Consider the following 23,462-nt stretch of genomic DNA (forward strand, 5'->3'; position numbering starts at 1 on the left):
GCTTACCTATATACATTCTAAACACCATGTGCAAACAAGTTCAGGTGTAGCCGGCAGCTTACACTTCCGCCGACATCAACCGGAACAGAACAATGATGTGAAACCCCTCATTAACCCTTAAATAACAATAGGAGGTTCTGGCACAAAAAGATACAAAATAATCAACTACTGAACATACTGCAAAACTGTTTTATATTACTTTATGTATGCCTGATGACGGTTTTAGAATAAAACCGAAACATTGCAGTAACTGAGGGCACCGGGCATTTATCACCGGGCATTTATCATATTACTGCTCTGGAGTGCCGGGTTTAGGAACTGAGTCTATGATTGTTGCATCGCAGTATGCTTCATTTGGCCACGGCACCCGTTCAAATCTTTGGGCATTGGCAGATGTCCTGAAGTGAGACTGGATTTTAAACTGTGTGTGTATATTTGTCTTTTGCACTATTTGCACTTTCTTCACGGAGGTTTCTTTTGAAACATGGAGGCTGGCAATGATGAATGCAGTGGTTTTCGAGCCACGGTCTATCCCTTAGGGGAATTACTATCACTGTCTGACATAGATGCGGAACGTATTCTAATTAAGGACAAATTGTCGACATCATCTAAAATTAATTCTAATGAAGTGAATTTTGCACAACTCTTGAAACTTAAGAGATGCGAGATAGACTTTTATTTCCATGGAGTGTCACTTTCCGATTACTTTTCGTGAAAGGAAAATTCCTAGAGGCTTTTGTATAAAAAATTCACCCACCATAGGAAGCAATAACCCAGAGTTCTGCCGTAGGTGGGTGGCAGTTCTCAACAAAGCATCTTTTGACTTAATCTTACTCGTGATCGAGGAAGCCACGAGGGAATTAACTCTGGTGCGTGAGAAAATCAATACACTAGAGTCTACCTGTTTAGAATCACTAAAAGCTGATGAGAATAATGAATGGTTAACTAAATTACAAGCACAGGTAGATAAGTACCGCAATGATTTGATAGCGTTTAAGAACAAGAAATTCACTGCAGTTACCCGTGACTATGAAGATAACCGAGTATATAACTTCTCTAATCCGCAACAAAAATTAAGGTTTTCTCGTCCTAGATATCGGGGTGAGCAAATATCTTTTCCTCTGGAAACCGAGGGGTCAAGTGCTGCTTCACAGAGTGACTCAGATAAGCTGACAACTAGCAGGAATAACTTTAAAGGAAAGGCCCCTTTAGGGATCAAGACCAGGGCGCAAAAAGACGCTCTGGTAGAGGACGAACACGAAGGGGGAGGCAATGTGAAAGAGACTGTAAAAAAGACAGTAAAATCAAAGAAGTAATATTTAATTTATCATCTAAATCCTTGACAGAAACTGAACATCATGTCCTTCAATGTGGGCTTAGCTTTATTCCAACTACTTATCATCACAGTTTTGAAAGCAAGGTTGATCTGGCTCGTTTCAACCGTCAATAACGTTTGAACGAACATTTTTCCCATAAGAACACTGACCTGGTATCTAACCGTGACTGTCCTGTTCGGATTAAATCACAATTTGATCCAGTTTCTACTAATATGTCCATACGTTCATTTACCAGGACTATGCATAGTGAAATTGATAATCTTGCTGTGAATCCTGTTAAAGGTTGTGGTAATCTATCTCATGCGGAACGTCTTGCACTTAAGGGTTTATCTACTCATCAAGATATCACAATCCGCCCCGCCGATAAGAGGGGCGGTATTGTGATACAAGACTTAGAGGATTACATTCTTGAGGCTGAGAAACAGCTATCTGACACTAATGTATACACTAAATTAAGTTGAGATCCCACAGAGGAATTCATTTGTGGTCTTAATCACGTGCTGCAAGGAGTGGCCAGTGAAGGATTGATTAATCAATATACGTAGATGCATTAACGATAAAATCACCATTAATTCCATTTTTTTACACAATTCCGAAGTGGCATAAAAATCCTGTCAATCCTCCTGGCCGCCCCATAATTGCCAAATGGGATTCATTGTTTTATCAGGTTGCTAGATTTTTAGATCATTATTTACAACCTGTCATTCAGAATCAGACAACATATCTGAAAGACATCTTCGTATTTCTTGAGAAATTGAGTAATGTCATCTTGCCTGACGGTGAATGTTGGTTGTGTACAGCTGACATTGTTAGTTTGTACACTAACATCCCACATGAGAGGGGGATTTCTGCAGTAAGAAAACTGATTGAAGGCAATCAGACATTGTATCATGGTCCTGATGTGAATGTTTTTGTTGATCTCTTAACTTTGGTATTAACACATAATTATTTTCTTTTCAACAAATGTTATTATTTACAGTGGCTGGGCTGTGCGATGGGGTCCCCAGTGGCCCCCGCATATGCAAATGCTTTTATGTTTGAGTTGGAACAACAATTATTTTTTGTCAAGGATAAGTACAAAAGTAACATACCCTTCTTCCTTCGCTATATAGATGACGTATTTTTATTATGGACAGGTTCTAGAGAGGCATTTATTCAAATTATGATGGAGACTAATTTAAGTGATCCGAATATTAAATTTACTTTTGACATTCAGAAACATAGCATCCATTTTTTGGATGTGAATGTTTCTGTTACTCCTACAGGATTTATGACCTCATTATATGGAAAGCCGACTGACTGTAATAATTATCTCCTAGCGTCCAGTCATCATCCTGAACCCCTAAAAAGAGGTTTACCTTTTTCCCAACTGCTTCGAGTTCATCGGATCTGTAGTGATCCGCATGATGAATTGATACAAATGGACATCATGATACAGAGATTTTTGGAACGAGGTTATCCGAATAAATTGCTGCAACAAGCTAAGGCAAAAGCATTATTGGTACCTAGAACCAATTATCAATCGGACAAACACAATAAGAGTGTCGACAATTCTATGGTGTTTGTAAGCAAATACTCGACGGCCAGTAAGAGGTTAACATCAAAAGCCAAGAGGATTTGTCCTATAATACAATCAGATCATGATTTAAAAGTATTGTCTAATAAACGTCTGTTACCAAGTTATCGCAGGGGGCGTAACCTCCGAGATATGTTAGTACATTCAGACATTTCTGAATTTAAAACTGTGAAACCCTCCAATTTTCTTACTAGAAAACTTGGCAATTATAGATGCCTAGGATGCACCACGTGCATCTATTTGGAAACAGGTGATACCTTGTACCATCCTCATTCTGGGAAAGCTATCAAAATTTCCCATTGCCTCACATGTACTTCCCAGTTTGTTGTTTACTACATCAAGTGCCCCTTTTATGTGGGAAAAACATCTTGTACATTTAGGGAACGTATGGCACAACATCGGAGTGCCATTAAATTAGCTATTGAAGGCAGGTCTTCGGAGCAACCCGTAGCTAAACATTTTAAAGCCATGGGCCATAGTCTCTCTAGTTTGAGGTACTGTACAAGATGATAGATCATATACCGGAAAGTCGTAGGTTAGGAGATCGCAACAAATTACTATTGCGTTGTGAAACAAGATGGATATATTTCCCTAATACGATAGCACCCCATGGTCTGAATGAAACTATTTATTTTTCAAGTTTTCTTTATTAAGGTTATGTGATTATTAATTATGGTATGTTTTCTTTGTGTGTGTCATAAGGTGAACATTGCCCAGCATCTTTTCATGTCAATATTGTTACAGATTTGTAGCTCTAGAGATTATAACATGGATATAGTTTTGCAGTATGTTCAATAGTTGATTATTTTGTATCTTTTTGTGCCAGAACCTCCTATTGTTAGTTAAGGGTTAATGAGGGGTTTCACATCATTGTTCTGTTCCGGTTGACGTCGGCGGAAGTGTAAGCTGCCGGCTACACCTGAACTTGTTTGCACATGGTGTTTAGAATGTATATAGTTAGAGGAACTCCCGCACCAGATTATACATTAATGATCCTTTATAGGGAATATTTATAATATAACATATTGTGCTGATAAATATTTCAGCGCAATTGTATTCAAGTGGTGCTGCTTGTTGATCTGAATATATGAATATGTAGAGAAAGAAAAAAAGCAAATCAACTTTATATAGCAGCACTCATTCCCTAAGTTCTTTTTTCATAGCAAATGTACTTTATTCAAATATTTTAATAGAAATAATATAAACTTGGAAAAAAATTCTCAATACCCATATGTGATGTAAGTGCCTTTATTATTATCACATATGATGTATTATATGTTCCCTTATAACAAAGGGGACAACTGAAGTGAAATATTAAAACAATAGAGACAGAATAACGTGTAAGAAAAAATTAAATTTGTGTGTATAAAGATGAATTTAAAAACATGCTGATACGCTGTCTTGATTTATAAATCAATAAATGCCTGTGATTAGAGAGATTGTCAAATGATTTGTTTAATTTATTGAAACAACCACTGACTCCTTTTGGCCAGTGATGTTTATTCAGGGTTATAAAATGTATCAGTGTTGTAACAATTCTAGTACATTCTCAGTTTTGTGGATCAAAGTGCAACATTTGTTGCTATATGGTAATGCAACAAGAATGTTAGAAGCAACACTGCATATATCCGGATGACAGTTTGTCTGTCTATTTATCTACAAATTTAAGGCTGTTGTTGCCTACAGTAATGCCGGTATATGATTGCACGCTGACAAATGGTAATTTGATATTGGGTATTATAAATTACCCCTGCTGGAATGTATGCTCACTAGCCACTAGTCCTAAATTGGTATCCTGCTATCACAGCAATACCTAGGATGAAGATTGCAATTTAGTACTGTGCTGTTTTAAGAGTAAGCCTGCTTAGACACCTCTTTATGGAATTCTATAAGAGGGGAATATTAAGTAAATGTATGCATATTAATGCTGCTGCAAAAATTGCTGTTTAAACATGTGCAGCTAATTCAAGCACATATGAATCTCGAGTTGGTGATTTCATCCTTTTATGACCCCTGTATGGTTCCAGTGATATATGTTCACAATAAAACAGGGGGGAGCATGCCAGATTTTTGAGAGATATAGATGGTTTATTTTATTCTCTTATATCTTAATGTGACCATTTACAGGACCTGTTATTATCTCAGTATCAAGTTGGTATTGCACCGCGGCACAAACATGCACTCATAAATAACACCTTAGTGTATATTGGAGAGCTTCAAACAAGCAATCTTAGTATATATGCAATCTTCTATAGGATTTATGTATACGTTTAAATACTACTGCAAGTATGCTGTCATAGATGAACAGTTAATCCAAACCTATGTAGTTTCCAAATAGATGGTTATATCATTACATGATCACTGTTAGTTGTTATCCCAGTGATATGTGTTCACAATAAATCAAGCATGTCAGAATTTTCAAAGATATAAATAGCTTGTTTGGATTTCCCATATACACATATAACAATTCAGGTCCCTGTTACTGCCTGCAAAGTCTGGCTGGTATTGCCATGCAGCACAGGTACCCATTAAGAGTTACCCCTCTGGTATGTATGGTAGAATTAATTGCAGGCAAGTGGCTAGTACTAAGAGCAAACCCTCCTATCTTCTATATATATTTTGCCAGCATGTATCTATTAGTCTAACAAATAACCCTTCCTAATATTCTGGTATACACAGGTTGTTAATACATGATAATATTTCTATTGACAGCGCACAGCTGAGCCTGCATCTATTTGGAAACAGGTGATACCTTGTACCATTCTCATTCTGGGAAAGCTATCAAAATTTCCCATTGCCTCACATGTACTTCCCAGTTTGTTGTTTACTACATCAAGTGCCCCTTTTATGTGGGAAAAACATCTTGTACATTTAGGGAACGTATGGCACAACATCGGAGTGCCATTAAATTAGCTATTGAAGGCAGGTCTTCGGAGCAACCTGTAGCTAAACATTTTAAAGCCATGGGCCATAGTCTCTCTAGTTTGAGGTACTGTACAAGATGATAGATCATATACCGGAAAGTCGTAGGTTAGGAGATCGCAACAAATTACTATTGCGTTGTGAAACAAGATGGATATATTTCCCTAATACGATAGCACCCCATGGTCTGAATGAAACTATTTCTTTTTCAAGTTTTCTTTATTAAGGTTATGTGATTATTAATTATGGTATGTTTTCTTTGTGTGTGTCATAAGGTGAACATTGCCCAGCATCTTTTCATGTCAATATTGTTACAGATTTGTAGCTATAGAGATTATAACATGGATACAGTTTTGCAGTATGTTCAGTAGTTGATTATTTTGTATCTTTTTGTGCCAGAACCTCCTATTGTTATTTAAGGGTTAATGAGGGGTTTCACATCATTGTTCTGTTCCGGTTGACGTCGGCGGAAGTGTAAGCTGCCGGCTACACCTGAACTTGTTTGCACATGGTGTTTAGAATGTATATAGGTAAGCACTGTTTTATATTACTTTATGTATGCCTGATGACGGTTTTAGAATAAAACCGAAACATTGCAGTAACTGACGGGGTGATGTCCTGTTATTCATAAGAAGTCCCGAGAGTGCCGCTCACACACATCGCTATATATATATATATATATATATATATGCATATATCGAAGAATGGACCGGCACTCTCCTGACTCGCTCTTTAACCCCGGTGCCTTCTGGGACAAACTTGCAGATTCCAAAAGGAGACAGCGGCACTCAAGGATTTTAAATACATGAAAAAGTGTATTCAAAGCTTACAGGTAGCCAACATTTTGGGGCTCACATGCCCCTTTGTCAAGGAGTGAATGAGGTTAATTTCCCCATTAGGGAAAAAGTGAATAAGGTTAATTACAAAGTATACCAACCGGGAAAAAGAAAACCCGAACAAATCTACCATGTTAACTTAATCAAACCCTGGAAAGATAGGTTGTCTCTGTCAGCGGAGCCTTGCCCTTCGGTGTCTTCACCTCGGTTGCTTCCCGCAGTAAAGGTGTCAGAGACATTATCAGCTGATCAGAACAATCAGGTTAAAGAATTTCTCATCCAAAATAAGGAGATATTTTCAGAGCTGCCTGGCCAAACAACCATAATAAAACATGACATTGTCACAGAACCAGGGGTCAGGGTCCATTTAAAGCCATATAGGATTCCTGAAGCTCAGCGAGAAGCTGTTTCTAAAGAAGTTAAAACCATGTTAGAACTTGGAGTCATAGAGGAATCTAACAGTGAGTGGTGCAGTCCCATAGTTCTCATCCCGAAGTCAGACGGTAGCATACGCTTCTGTAATGACTTTCGTAAGTTAAATGAGGTGTCCAAATTTGACGCATACCCCATGCCCCGTGTGGATGAGCTTATAGAAAAGCTGGGAACAGCCAGGTTTCTCACCACATTGGACCTGACCAAAGGTTACTGGCAAATACCTTTATCTGATAGCGCAAAAAAAAACAGCCTTTTCAGTTCCGGAGGGGCTATACAGGTATAAGATGTTACCCTTTGGGTTGCATGGGGCTCCAGCAACCTTTCAACGGGCAATGGATAAAATTTTGAGGCCCCATAAAAAATATGCAGCTGCCTATTTGGATGATGTGGTAATTCACAGTATGCACTGGGGATCCCATTTGGTTAAAGTACAAGCCGTACTGGACTCAATCAGAGAAGCAGGGTTAACTGCTAACCCAAAGAAGTGCTGCCTCGCAATGGAGGAGGTTAAATACTTGGGCTTCACCATAGGCAGAGGTCTGATTAGGCCCCAATTGAATAAAATTGATGCAATTCAAAACTGGCCTCGTCCAGTGAATAAAAAACAGGTAAGAGCTTTTTTGGGAATAGCTGGGTACTATAGACGATTTATTCCCAATTTTGCGATTACAGCAGTGCCGTTGTCAGACCTTACCAAAGGGAAGCAGTCAAATATGGTGAAATGGAACCCTGATGCAGAAAAAGCGTTCCAAGCGTTAAAAGAGGCTTTGTGTTCACAACCTGTATTGAGAACACCAGATTTTTCTAAGGAATTTGTTCTACAGACAGATGCCTCAGAGGTAGGGATAGGGGCTGTGTTGTCACAAACCAGAGATGGGGACGAACACCCTATAATTTATTTGAGTAGGAAACTGAATGAGCATGAATAAATTATGCCATTGTGGAAAAGGAGGCTTTGGCCATTAAGTGGGCATTAGATACCTTGAGATATTACCTCTTGGGTAGACAGATCACACCCCTTTAAAATGGATGCATGTAAATAGAGGTAAGAATGCTCATGTAACTAGATGGTTTCTAGCATTGCAAGTTTTAAAATTTACTGTTGAACATAGACCGGGTACACAATTGGCCAAGGCAGATGCGTTGTCCCGCATCTTCTGTTTAGGTGCTACAAGTGTTCCAGCCCCTAGGTCAAAAAAAGGGAGGGGCATATGTGACAAGAACACTGGAATAGTGTTTGAGGGCAGGTATGTTTGTCCCAGGTTCTTGTCTTATATGTTTTAGAAACAGGAAAACTTCCATGAAAATGTTTTGTTTTGTTAGAACTTTTTCAGTTGTTGGAAAAGCTGGATAAGGGCCCTGAGAGAGAGAGGGGGCAAGTTCCAGACATTGGGCCCATTTCGGGTCTTTGGCCTCACAGAGGGCTAATCAGGGCTTTCAACTGTGCAAGAGCCTTTTAGGGCTGCTTGCCTGATTAGTGTGTGGAGACTGCCTGAGGAGACTGGAGAATCTCTGTGAGAGAAACATGCTTCCTTATACAAGTGAGCCACACAGTATTGACTGGAAAACTTTGTGTTTTTGTTTAGAGACAGTTAGGAACATCTTGTGTTTAGTTAGTGCCGGACAGGCAAGGTATTTTCTTTTGATGTTTGTTGTATTTTCTGTTTAATAAAACTGGTTGTGGCCAGTTGCACCACAAACTGGACTTGTATGATTCCTCAGCTACTGCTTGCTGCCATTTACCCCAGGAAATGGCACCTTGTTCCCTTACAGTGTTACAACTTATATATTATATATGTGTGTGTGTGTGTGTGTGTGTGTGTGTGTATATATATTTATATATTTTTTTCAAACAAAAGAGAATACTCCTATTTTGCACTATATGGAGAGCAACACTATGGATAGAACCCCTGTTAGTGGGATTCCTTAAATACCATACAAATAAAAATAAAAATAAAATAAAAAATAGATAAATGGATGAATATAGGTATACAAGAAGAAGAAGGTTGGTATAGAAAGAGAGAAAAAAGAGGAATAGAGCTGAATGCAGAATGGAAAGAGATTATTAGATTATATAGAAAAAAGATTAAAAATCCTTTAAAACAATAGTCAATATTTATAGCCCCTTCCGGGTGCTGTTGGAGCTTTTAGACACTGGGTAAGTATAGTCTGAGTCCTGCTTTTTGTTTGTAGTAGCTACCCCTTACCCTACATTTAGTTGCGGTCCAGTTACCATTCCGAGCACTGTGTACTTTGACCGGAAATTCGGGCATTGGCTTCTGGTGATGTCAGACGGTGGGGCAGCGGGACTTCTTGAATACTCTGTGTCTGCTCCCACAATAGTCCAACGTGTTTCGAATCCTGCTGGATTCTTTCTCAAGGATAAGTGGTAATAGCCATGTGAGCTCCTTTTATATGGTAAAAACTTTATTAGAAAAAAACGGAAGTAGCCGGAACCAGAAGTAGGGTGGGGGCGGCATCCCCTACTTCCGGTTCTGGCTACTTCTGTTTTTTCTAATAAACTCTCTAAACTTTTACGTAAATTTTTATAAGTTGTCAATTTGTATTTATGGTGTATTTCATGAAAAATTAATATGTAAACATTAAAATTATTATTATTATCCTTTATTTATATGGCGCCACAAGGGATCCGCAGCGCCCATTACACAGTACATAATAAAATGAGCAAACAAGAAAACCGCACTTACAGTACAGGACAAAATAGGACAGGTATAGAAAACCCGAGGTTAGGTGCCATCAAAGGGAGTATGGAGTATAAGATAGTGTAAGTAAGAAAAGGAAAGGCACATGAGGAAAGAACTCCCTGCTCTTGCGAGCTTACAATCTAAAAGGTGAGGGGCTAACAGACCAGAGTGACACAGACGGGGTAGACAGTGAGCATAGACAAGAGAGTTAGGAGGAGAGTTGACTGGGTTTGGTGAAGGAGTGGGTCTTGAGAGTTTTAACATGTGGGTAACAGTGTTAAAATAAGTATGCTGTATATGTAATATGTGTATTTTTGCTGGTAATAGGTATTGAATGGGTCTAAGAAATAGGTAAGAGATTTTCCAATGTATTAATCAATGCTCAATTCATGAGCTACAGTAGCTTGATAAAGTAACTTTTATGTTTCCTCTTCTCACATTAACACATCTTATATGCCTTTATGCCAACATCCTACTTAGTCCTCAGACTGGCTCATGATGAGCATACTGCACTGCAGGGGGGGGGGGGGGGGGTGCAGATATAACGTGCAGAGAGAGTTAGATTTGGTGAGTGTGTTCAAACTAAAATCTAAATTGCAGTGAAAAAAAATAAAGCGGACAGTGTTTACCCTGCACAGAAAAAAAAATAACCCACCCAAATCTAACTCTTTCTGCACATGTTATATCTGCCCCACTAGCAGTGCACATGGTTTTGCCCATTAGCTAACAAATTTGTTGCTGCGATCAGGTCTGAATTAGGCCCAGTATCTAAACAATTTAGTGAGGAGGGGAATGCCAGGTTTTGTTTATTAAATTATGAATAAATAATCATTAAGAAATATAAACCATTACAAACCACCATGTTTTTAAACTGCTGTCATCGGCTTTGACTTATCGATTTAAACTGGCAATAAAAGTATAAAATAAACAAGCCTGATTTAGCATTTACTTCTGTTGTTGCTTTATATATATTGCTCTAATCTTCTGATGATTTCTGCTTTAATAACTCACTGATTAGTAAATATACAGCCAAGTCTCAAGTATTCTCTATGAACAATCCCAATTCGTATGCACAAAATCATACTATCTAACCCTGCCCACTACATAATTAAGTGGGTGTTCCCTTATTGGCTGTTTTACCAACAAGCCATTGATTGTTTTTCAAGCCGAAATGATCTGCATCTATAAAAGACACAGTCCTCTTCACCAGAAAAAAACTTTAAAATACCTTAGCAAAATTTTATTTTATTGTGATGGATTTAACAAAATTTCATTGTAAATGACCCAATAAAGCCAGGTTGCCAGTATATTGTTCATTATTTATGCACATTAGGTAGTGTTCTGTACTTTTAGTGGAATATAGAACAACAGCATTTATAGTAAAATAGTAATTTGTCTTTAAAATAAATAAATAAATATAATAAATAGATAGATAGATAGATAGATAGATAGATAGATAGATAGATAGATAGATAGATAGATACAGTAGATAGAAGACAAATTAACTACAATCAAGTATTTTTTTAAATAAAACTACATATCACAATTTTAAACTACAACTTCAAAAAAATAAATTTTCTATCATGGAGCATATGACAAAAATTATTTTCTATCATGGAGCATATTTATTTTTTATTTTTTTATTTATTATGATTTTAAGTCTGCTGCCATTATCAGATATTGTGATTGCATGTTTACATTTTGTATCATATATTATAAATATTCTGACTCTGCTGTATCATGTGTATTTGGTTCATTGTATTGTGCACTTTGCTATAAGTTGATTTGTGGTCTCTCCTTGTCATACTTACGTTTGAATTTTTGTCTTGTTTCTGCAACCATTGCAATGGGCAACAGGTGATGACAACTTCAGTGGGCATCTTCATACTGGAGCCATGTGCCAGAGGAGGCACATGTGGTGCGGTCATTTATTTAAGGTATGTCTTTTCACTGTATTGTATCCTGATGATGAAGTACATAAACTTTGAAACATTAAACACATTTTATTCCTGTTGTTGCTGTGATGTATACTGTATCTGAGTGCCACCTCTATGTGGACTTCTCAATCTAGCAGCCCATTTTTCCTTATGTAGTGTAGACTAATTCTTGTCAGCTAATTCCCCATTTGTAAGATCCCTCTACTTCAAGAAAGCCTCCATAGGCATAAAGCAGTTTACGCCATAGAAATATAGAACTTGACAGCAGATAAGAACCATTTGGCCTGTCTAGTCTGCCCTAATCAAATATACATGTAGATACTTACACACTAGGATTTAGATTACTCAGGGGCCTATTAACCTACAAGTATATATTTTTTGGATTGTGGGATTAAACCAGAGAAGCCGGAGTAAACCCACACAAGCACAGGGAGAATATACAAACTCCACACAGTTAGGGCTATGGTGAGACTCAATCCCATGACATCAGTGTTGTACGGCATTAATGCTAACTATTAAACCATCCATACTGCCAAATGTATGGATGGTGTATACCAATGGGATCACAGTCCGAAAACACTAACATTTTGGAGTTTGGTACATAGTGGTCAGATAGTAGTCCCTATTGATAATGGGTGGGCAATGCTAATTACAGTTGAGTGCGTATACATATAGCCTCAATATGCCATGCAGTGGGAGATTTATGGCGATACTGACCGAACAGGTCCCGTGCATCTCTGCTAGCATTGCCAAAAATATATCTATGTACCACCATGATGCGTCTAAGATGCACCACGAGACTGTAGTAATTTTTTATGGAAAACTTGAAATACTTACTTTGTCCAGGCTATAAACTCCAATTGTCTGCCATGTTGGTATGCCATGCTTGTTTAAGTACATTTTTTGCTAGGCCTTTTAGTGGGAATGTATTGTGAGGAATTTGTAATCATTGCATTCACATGGTACAATTCACTTTTTAAAGATCATTGTAAGGCTGTAGGCCTTGGTTGTAGATGCATACATTATAAATGGATACTTAAAAGTGTTATTTCAATTTTAATCATAATCTTGGCATCATACCATCAATAATCTGAAAGAAAAAAATACTACTATATAAGTACCGCTTAGAAGCTACAATTGTCAGTTTATTAACACTTGCTGTCTGTGAACTCCCTTTTTGCTCAATGCTAAAATTTACCAATTATCTTTCAACTAGATGTACAGTACATGCTTCCTGTATTTCACAAATATTTTAATGTATATCTGTATGAATTTATTTTTACATGTATTCCTTTTAAAGTCCTGTGGCAGTGGAAATACACAAAGTGTGGAAATAACTAAGTATATTTTCATAACAATCAGACAGTTGAACAAACATTTAACAACATCTGAGACCAGGTAATTTCAACATAGAACTTGTCATTTCCTTATGAATATTCCTAAGAATCTATACTTTTAATCAAAACTCACCATGTACACAAATTGCTTCTCTAATCTCACTTCTTAGTATCTTCTCTAAGGCTATTACATTCTTCACTCTCCCTGTAACTCATCCCTCTGTGCACATTGCAGCCTCAGTACACTCTTGTCTTAACACTCATGAGCCTATTACTTATCTATATACACTGACTTTAACATACTCAACCTGTCACCATAAAAAAACTTTCACACACCTCCTACAACTATACTTCTTTCTTTCTCTTCTTCTACTTTTGCTTGCTGGTGACATATAACCAAATGCAGTACCCACCTACATGCCCTACTCACATTCAGCTGATTGATAGCAGAATATAAATGCAACAAACCTCCTAAACATCACATGTCTCCCATCATCCTTCAGGTCACTAAGAAGTGCCTTATGGAATGCATGCTCTGTTTGCAACAAATTAACACCCATCCATGACATTTTCATCTAAAAAAAACCCTCAACCTGCTGGCTATAGCAAAAACTTTGTTCACAAATTCAGATACAGAATCCCCTGCAGCACTTTAACATGGTGGTCTTCACACACCTCCAGACATGGGAACAGTAGAGGTAAGTTGGAATATTACTGTCCCAATGTTTCAAATATATAATTTTACCACTGGTTCCATCACTCATAGATACTGTACATCATTTGAAGTGCATTCTATCAGGATTTTCATCCATTTCTCTCTGCATGTTGCTACTATATATCACCCACCTGGGCTACCCAAACAATTTCTGGAACATTTTTCTGCCTGGCTTCCTTAATTCTTATCCTTTCACATCTCCACCATCATTATGGGTGATGTAATATCCCTAACTACAGTCCTCAATTCACTCATGTCTCCAAACTACTCTACCTAGCCTCCTCTCTCAGCTTCTCCCAATGGACCAACTCCTCTACTCATCAGGATAAAATTAACAAGAATTTAAATGAAATGATATGCTCTTCCAAAGAAAGTGACCTGCTCAATTCCCTACATGAACTCTCCAGCATATTCTCTTCATTTCATTCCACACATAGAGAGGAAGTATCTATATCAGGGGTGGGCAATTATTTCAGCTGGGGGGGCCACATAATAAAATTCCAGTGAATATTTGAGGGCCGCACACAAAAGATCCCCTCCCTCCATGGGTACAGTTGCCAGCTCCCCTCTCTCCTTGAGCACACACAGGTACAAGGCATCACACACACACACACACACACACACACACACACACACAGGTGTAGGTGGGTACAGGGTATCACACAAAGCGTCAGGGGGTGTACACTGTCAAAAACGTTGGGAAGGAAGGGGTACAGGGTGCCATATACACAGATGTAGGGGTACATGGTGCCATATACACAGAGGTAGGGGGTTCTGGGTATCAAACACAGGGGAGAATACAAGGTGTGTAACACACACAGGGGTAGGATGGTACTGGGACACACACCAGGGGTGAGGGGGGTAGTGGGGGTCACACACAGAGGTATGAGGCACAGTGATTAACACAGGGGGGGTAGGTGGGTACAGGGCTCCCAGGGTGCTCACCTCTCTCTGCACCAATCCACTGAGCTGCAGGGTGTGATATGCGTGACCCAGATACAGGCCAGGGGGATCCAGGCTAGTCACTCAACAAGTGTTGTGCAGCCCATGGAGCTGCGCCGCCAGTCATTTTGGGTGTGAGGCTGGAACTGTGACCAGGAGGCCAAGGTCTGCTTCCTCCTCCCTGGAGGAGGGAGGGTGTGGGAGATGCTGCCGCTGTTCCTCCATGGTGCTGCAGCAGGGAGCAGGAGGTGGAGCTGGCCTAGCAGAAGACAGCCGGCATACAGCTGCCCAGATGATCTGCTGGCCCCATCCGCTGCTGCCCTCATCCGCAGCTGCCCCTGCTTTGGCTCCACCCCCGCACCACCCAGCGCCTGACGTCGGAAATGAAATCCCGGTCAGCTGCCCCTGTGACATGACCAGGATTTCCTCAGTGGCGCTGCATCTTGGAGCTGCTGTAGTGCAATGACAAGTGGCTCAGCCAGTCGGGCCGCTTGTCATTGGGCACTGGTGGGGGACAGTGAGCCAGGCAGGTTCGGTTCGCGGGACGCATGTTGCCCACCCCTGATCTATACTCTTTTTATCCACATACTTTTCTATGTCTCCTCCCTATTCCCTCGTAAATCAGTAAAGATCTGTTTTCTATGATCATCCCAACCTTAACTACAGTCTGTATTCTCTCTATCTACTGGTATCATTCCATCACTGTTCAGGCAAGCAGTGATTACTCCCATCCTCAAAAAACAAAATTCTGACCCTAACTCTCTCTCTCTCTCTAAAAGTACAGTCCCATTTCACAGCTCCTATTCTCCTCCAAGCTACTTAAGAGACTTGCCTACACTCATCTCACACACTTTAACTCACACAGCTTAGTGGACCCACTTCAGTCAGGCTTTCGTGGAGCACTAATACATAGAACTTCCTGATTGGCTGGTGGGTCCACAAGTGACAGATATCACGTGGAGCCCACCATTCGGGAAAGGGAATCCATCTGTGTACTCGTGGATTAATTTATGTCCACTGTATTGGGTTTTTAGATGTTTTATTTTTTAAACCCTGGCATGCCTACATGGACAGAAGAGGACCAATTTCACTAGAATTAGGTGAGATTTTTTTTTTTTACAAGTAACCTATGGATTCCATCTGGACAAGGGTTTGGAGACTTTTTCATTCCTCTGACAAGACAATCACTTTTCTCTCTGAGGGCCACTGCTCATTTTCTTGTATCCATTCTTTTGGTAATGGATAGCTTGGTTCAGGAGTTGCCATCTGCTAATATCTGTAAAATTATGATATCAGACCATGTACCCATAGAATTTTATTTTCAAGTGCCAGCCATGGGTTCTACACATCATACTTGGAAATATCCCTCATATTTGTTTCAATTGGAACATTTCTGGTAATATATGAAACACAACGTACTTGATTATGTTGATAACAGTGGTCATGGAGACAATCCGGTTCTTATTTTGTGAAGCATGGTTATATTATTTCATATGTATCCAGATGCAACAAGGTGCAAAATAAGTAATATAACTCTCTTCATAGTCTGCTTTAAACATATTTTTCTGCTTATGTTGCTAAACGTACTGTGAAGTCTGTTGCTTATAACAATGCAGAATCTCTTATGGATGGCTTTTTAATATTCCAGGCTCAGTTGTAGATGGATTATATTAAAAATGTATATTATCAGTGGGGCGATACTCGCTGGCCTCCCTAACCGAAAGTTATTGTCAGCAGAAAACATATATTATGTATCAAGATGAGTGATGGATCCCCCTTTTGACAAAGACCTTTGATAAATCTGCAGCTTTTCATAGCTACTACTGTAATTTATACTCTACTGTGCCATTGGATCCAGTTTCACTGGATGCTTTGAATAAAGATGCCAAATTGCCCAGATTATATTCAGCTCAAATTGAATATCTTGACTCAGATATTACAGATCAGGAAATTAGTTTAGCAATCACTTCCCTCCATACTGTACTTGAAAAACTCCTGGGCCTGGTGGCTTCTCTGGAGAATATTTTAAAATTCTACCAATAGATATTCTCCCTACTATTTAAGAATTATACCATACTATACTTAAGAAATTAAATGTGTATCCCTCCTTCAATGATGCTTTTACTACTTTGATTCCCAAACCTGTCTGAGACCCAGTTTTTCTTAGTTTGAATAATCCCATTGATTTCAAATAACTGTCCAAAATTATTTCCACTAGATTGCAGTAGTTTTCATCCAATTTTTTCCTCACATCAATTGGGATAGGTTAGGGAATGATATTCAGTCAAGGGTATATGGACAGCAATAGCTTCTATAGTGGTGGAAATTCTTAAGCCCACTGTACCTAATATGCTTTTGAATTTAGACACTTATACAGCCTTTGATATAGTTTCTTGGCCCTTCCTTTTCAAAGTATGCTCGTCTCATGCATTTGGTCCTGATTTTATTAATCTAATAAAAGACTTTTACACTTCTCCCTTGTCGAAGTCAGAAAATATTACAGTACACAGATCACGTACAAACACCACATAGATGGCCTCCGTGCGCGTACTTATTCGGCCATGCTTGCACATATTCGCAAATTGCGTATGATCGCTCATGCGGTCGTGCGTGTTAGCGTGTGGTATGAGTAATTACGGAGGCATTTGTACTCGCATGGAAAAGCCACAAAGACATATCATATATTTAATCCATATATTGCATAATTCACCCACTGTCTGCTCATCCTTCTAATAACATGAAGATGGTTCGCACATAAATTATCCTCCCAGAAACTCAAATACAATGTACCAGATGGCCTTATTTACGCAAAGCTTTGAAATCCTATGAAGAAGGCAAATACCTTTGGTTACCCCCATTGTTCTACAGTTGTCCAGTATCTGTCAAAGACAATAAATACTGGATTGTCATTGTCTTATCTGAAGACAGGACAAACAGAAAGACAATATCCAGGAACCTAGGTTGCCTGAAGAGAAACTCAGTTAGCAATAGCTAACAAATTACAAACCAGACATTTAGAAATCTGAGGTAATAACATTCATAGTCTAAACTCTTGGAGATATATATGTATATAAATATATATATGTATGTATGTATATATATATATATATCCTAACAAATTGTAATAGCAGGAGTGTGTGTATATGTGTATATGTGTGTATGTATATATATATATATATATGGATATATGTATCTTGAGGATGGAAATATATAATCATATCATGTGTGGGATGATATTGTTCAGAGTCACATAAGCATTAATCTGGTGGGTATAAGAATATTGTCACATATTGCAACATTAAGTTATTAATAATACCAGTTTTATGTATGATTAATGTGATGGGTTTAACTGGTCATCGGGCGGGAACTCAGATGCAAACAACAGAAATCACATCTCTAGTCTTAGCCATCGCCCACCTCCTGAGCTGACCAATGACCCCCGGTGCACAGGATATGTCCCACCCCCGAACCAATGGAAGAAGAGCACACAGTGTTTATTGTATTATGTTTTGATCTATTGTATAAAAAGCCAGCTGCATGCCAGGTCACTATCACAGACTCTGAAGGCCATCTCCCTTGATGACTGAGGACTGGCCGGGAAGCGCAGGCAAAACCAAATGTATTTACCATTGACTGTAGCCATTTTTCTATTGTATTGTATTGTTGTTTATTATAACCCCCCTTTCAGCAATTATATGTTGGTGTGTCAGAACCCAGCATCTTAAATACAATCTGGTTTCGTGTCTCTTTTCCCTGCTAAGGTTGTAAGTGTATTTCAGTCACACGTGTAGCTGCAAAGTGCTCACGGTGTGTCTTTGGGTGTGTACGCACAGCGTGTACTTTGTACAGCCAGCACGGCATAGTACGGGACTTTGTACGCTAACGGTGTAAAAACTACGTAGGCTAAGGTTTGATTACAGCGGCCGCAGCGGCTCCATTTAAAGTGTATTTGAATGAATTTTTTAAAGGGTTGCTTTTAGTCCTGTATGTAAATTGATGTTTACAATTGGCGGCTCCTCCGGTTATTCACATGCTCACAGGCTAGCAGGTCATAGCAAACTTAATCTATCAGCAAAGGGTGGAAAGTTATCTACGTAACCTTTTCCTGGTTGGTGGATATTCAAAAAACCCTATTTGTGTGCTGTTAGATTGCGTCTGCTCTGTCTGGTCTGCTCAGGTGCTGATAGAAGGTAAACAGGAATAAAGCTATTTAAAAATCTGTGTCATTTTCTTTGGCACCAAAAGCGTACACAAAGGGCACCGATACTTTGTATACCCTCTCACATTGTTGCCGCAAGGTTTAGATTGCTAGATTCGTTTAGATCTGTGTGAAATCGGATACATTTGTTGCTGTACAGATAAATTTGAATTAAAAGTATTTAAGGAAGTAAGTGTAAAGACACAAACGCAGGTCTGGCCCAGTCATAAAGGGTTGCATAGAACAAGTTGTGTCTAGTGGGCAATAGTAGTTTTTATAGCTCACGTTTATCGAAGTTGTGTGATTTGTTTTATTTTGGACGCATGTTTTGTACACGTGGCTCGGACAAAGTACAGGACCGCGCACGCAGCGTAAAAGGCACGCAGGGTCGCGTGTTTATGCAAAGTGCGTAAAAGTGCGGACACTATGTACAAATCACACGATAGTTTGGTTCAATTAAAACGTGGGATAGTAGCCATGCTACAATAGCACATAACTATCCGGTTTCAAAAGCAGATTAGTATGAGACTTTTGTTTAAACTGTATTGCCTCTGGGGGAAAAGCTGCCGATCAGAACGAGTGGAAATTTTCTGTACAGAAAAACAAAGTGTATTTGAGTGAGTGAAAGTAGCAGTGAACGTATTGAACCCAGTGAATTCGGGATCCCGTCGTTCGGTACACCAAGTGAGTGGAGGCTTGGCGGCGTGAGGCGGCTGACTCACGTTAGTATAGGTTTTGGAATACGTAAGTTGAGAGGAGACTTACACAGGAGCGTGGTAGGGAATTGTGAATTGTGACCTATATAGTTTTTTGATACGCTCTGGATGAGGTTTCGCAGCTTGTGATTCGATTCCAGTGGTCGTAGGGCAGATAGGTGACAAGTACCTATACGCTGTGCGATTGGACCGCATGTTTGTGGGTGCGATACATAGCGCAACTTGATACCCCTTTACGAGCTTTTGCATAAAATCACGGTATCATTATCGCTGTATAGAGCATATGCAAGCGTGATTTGTGTACAAGTGCATAAGGGAGTTTTCGCTGGTCTCTCTCAGGAAAATCTCAAATGGCAGATATTTACTGGAAAAGGTAAGTGACTCCTAAAAACTTCCAGTAAATATAGGTCAATTAGGGGCCCTAAGTTGGGTACATTGCCTACCGCTATCAACCGTGTATTGCAGTACCGGCCAACGAGAACTTTCACCGTCTGCTTATATTGAGTATTTTGTTGTTTGTGGGAAAAGGCCCACAATTATGGGAGCCAGTTGCTCAACTAAGAGACGTATGGTAGCCAGGCTTCAAGCAGGAGAGTCGCGGCCCAAGGGGTCCGCAAGGTTTATAATGTGTGGAAAATATGGTCCACACGCTGAAGTTTATTGTGACGAATGGGTACGTATGACTGACAAAGATAGGGTATCATTCCGTAGAGTGGGCAGCTTTGAACCAGAGGTACTGCAGAATGTAGGTAGTAAAATATGTCTGATTAAATCCAGAAAACAAAGGATTAGACATAACGATTGTTTAAACCTCTGGCAACAAGAGGGGGAGGTGCAAAGGGAACAAACTCGCAAAGCAAGTTCTAAACCTAGCAGGAATGAGGGCACAGACACACCATTATCGACACAGGTCAAAAGGGAAGAGATGTCTACAGTCAATGGTATATCTGTAAATGATAGTAGAATGCAAGAGAAATGTATTAACCCTAATTTTTGCAAGTTGTATCCTGTTTTGAAGTCTCTCCAAGGTTATAGGTCACAGGAAGATGAAAGACCCAGCCAAATCGCAGCTCTCATTCAGGCAGTCACCTTGCAGGAAACTCAGGTGGGGCCTGTCCAACCAGTAAGAGCAGTAACAGTATCCCCCATTGAAAAGACTAGTGAGATCTCAGACATCGGTAAGTGTGAGACTGTTCATTACACAGAGACATTAACACCTTGCAGTGAGCAGGTTAGGAATAGAATGGTAGGATTACATCCTGTCTTGGAAATAGTAACTCCCAATGGGGGAACCGATAGTCAGGGAGTAATCCTCACCAGGAATAATGCAATGTATTGCCCGTGGTCCAGATCAGAACTTCGGTCAATCATTTCAGAATTCCCCGATCCCCAGAAGCATTTAGCCAGATGTCAGAAGTATGTAAAAGATCTGTGTAATGCATATGAACTGGCAAACAAAGATTGGCGGATATTTTTAAAAGCGTGCCTACCCCCTAATATTGACACCCAAAAATTAATCACTGATTGTAGATTAGAGTCGGATGGTCCTATGACTGATGAACACAATCAGGAGAATGTGGAGCGAATTAATATGTAACTAGAGTTGTATTTCCCCACTACTGTTAAGTGGAGAAGAATTTTCTCCATTAAACAGAGATAAAATGAAATGGCATCAGAATATTTCCATCGGGCTCTGCAAATAATGGATAGATACATTGGGTATTTGATATAGGGAACGATGCCAATTACAGGGAAGTGGCTGTCTCTGTGCTAATGGATGGGCTCAATGAGACAGTAACGGACAGGGTACAAACATCTTTGCCTAATTGGAGAGGGGCCACAGTAGCTTGTCTTAGAGAGTGCGCTATGGAACACCACAAGAATATTGCTAAGTGCAGAGAACAACATGAGGAGAAGCTGATGAGAGTAAGTCTACAGGCTCTTGCAGCAAAGCCTCATCAGCCTAAACCCCAATACCCTGATAGTAGGAAAGACCAAGAATATGTTACACTTGTAGGAAGGAAGGGCATTTTGCCAGAGATTGTAGGAATAGTAGAACACATAGTCAATATAGACCCCTAGACAGAGAAAACAAACCACATTATTAAACACATAGACGGGATCAAGGGACATATACAGTAGTAAGGAATCACGAGCCATATAGAAAACACAGATTCGGTTAATGGGAAGAACGGAATAAATGCAACTTTACCCTTTTGACAAAACTTGCTGGCATTAAGATGAAGCCTCTAAACTTTTGCTTCTTTCTCTAGCAGAAATGGCCCCTGATTAATTTAACAGGAATTTTGTTAGGAATGGTATACATATAGCGTGCTCCCGCCCAGGAAGTACAAATTATGTTGGATACCCACGAAGACTAATGTTGCATTTCACTGTTCTAGATGTATGTCCATCACAGGTAGAGGAAATTATCTCACAGATACCGGGTTCCCTATGAACTTAGGATGGACAGGACACTGGATTGATGGCTGGGATAGTCCCAGTAGAGATATGACACACATAGAATTTTTTTTTTAGGGGTGTAGACCTAGTAGAAAAGTCATTCCCCATAGTGCCCAATCCAGTTGTCAAATTTTATAAAATCCTCTTTGCCTCTACAAACGTATCTGTTACTAACCTCTATGTGATTTTTCTTCAAAGTTTCCTCCTCATCTTTTACGTTCACCGACAGGAGGGTACAATACACGGACCCGATTACAGTTCAAACGCCACATGCCTACTCGGTCCGTCAGAGTTCTACCCAAATCCAGTATATCTCACCAGAACAAGGACACCAGTATTAATGCAGTGTGCCTGGTCATGCACAAAAGTTGGAGAATGAGAATACTGGTGAAAGGAGACTGTGCACAGACACCGATATGCATGATGGTGTGACAGCCTGTTGGTGAAGGCCAAACCTGACATTTTCTTTTTTATTTACTATTATTCCCCTCTTTTCTCTCATCCAGAGATGGTTTACTTCACACAACTGATAACACACAACAGTAAAAATTGAAATGCAAAATTTGTGTTCCCTACTGGAAAAGGTGGTCTGGAGGTCAAAGGGGTATGGCCAGGAGTCCTCAGGACTTTGGACAGGTGGAAACGGTAAGCCGGTGGCCCCCAGAGCATATCTTCTAAGTCTAGCTGAGGCGGCACACGGTCTGACTCATCTGGGCAAAGAGGGTATGTGCAAGCTGGTAAGAGCCTACTGGTGTGCGCCAGGATTCTCTTCTCATGCAGGTAAGAGAGCAATGACATGTTTTACTTGCTTGAGGAAGAATATTGGTAAGACATTACCAACAGAGCCATCCCATATCCCTCCGACAGATGGACATTTTCAGGTAACACAAATCGATTTCATACAGTTACCACCCTGTTGGAATTTGAAATATGCGTTAGTATGTATTGATGTATTTTCCAACTTGGTAGAAGCGTTCCCTGCTGCCACAAATACTGCTACGTTCACTGCAAAGAAAATTGTGCAGGAATTTGTGTATAGATATGGTATCCCTAGAATGATTGAAAGTGATAGGGGTACCCATTTTACAGGTGAAGTCTTTCAGGTCATGTGCAAACTGATGGGAATTAATAGCAAGCTGCATACTCCGTACCGGCCACAGGTGAGTGCAAAGGTAGAGAGAGTGAACAGCACTATTAAGAACAAGCTGAGCAAAGTGATGGATGAAACTGGATTGCTGTGGCCAGAAGCTTTGCCACTAGTGTTGTACAGCATCAGAACCACTCCCAGGTCTCCACTTAACTTATCACCCTTTGAAATTCTTTTTGGTCGACAACCTCATGTA

Source organism: Pseudophryne corroboree, chromosome 4 (genome assembly GCF_028390025.1).
Source record: "Pseudophryne corroboree isolate aPseCor3 chromosome 4, aPseCor3.hap2, whole genome shotgun sequence".
NCBI lineage: Eukaryota > Metazoa > Chordata > Amphibia > Anura > Myobatrachidae > Pseudophryne > Pseudophryne corroboree.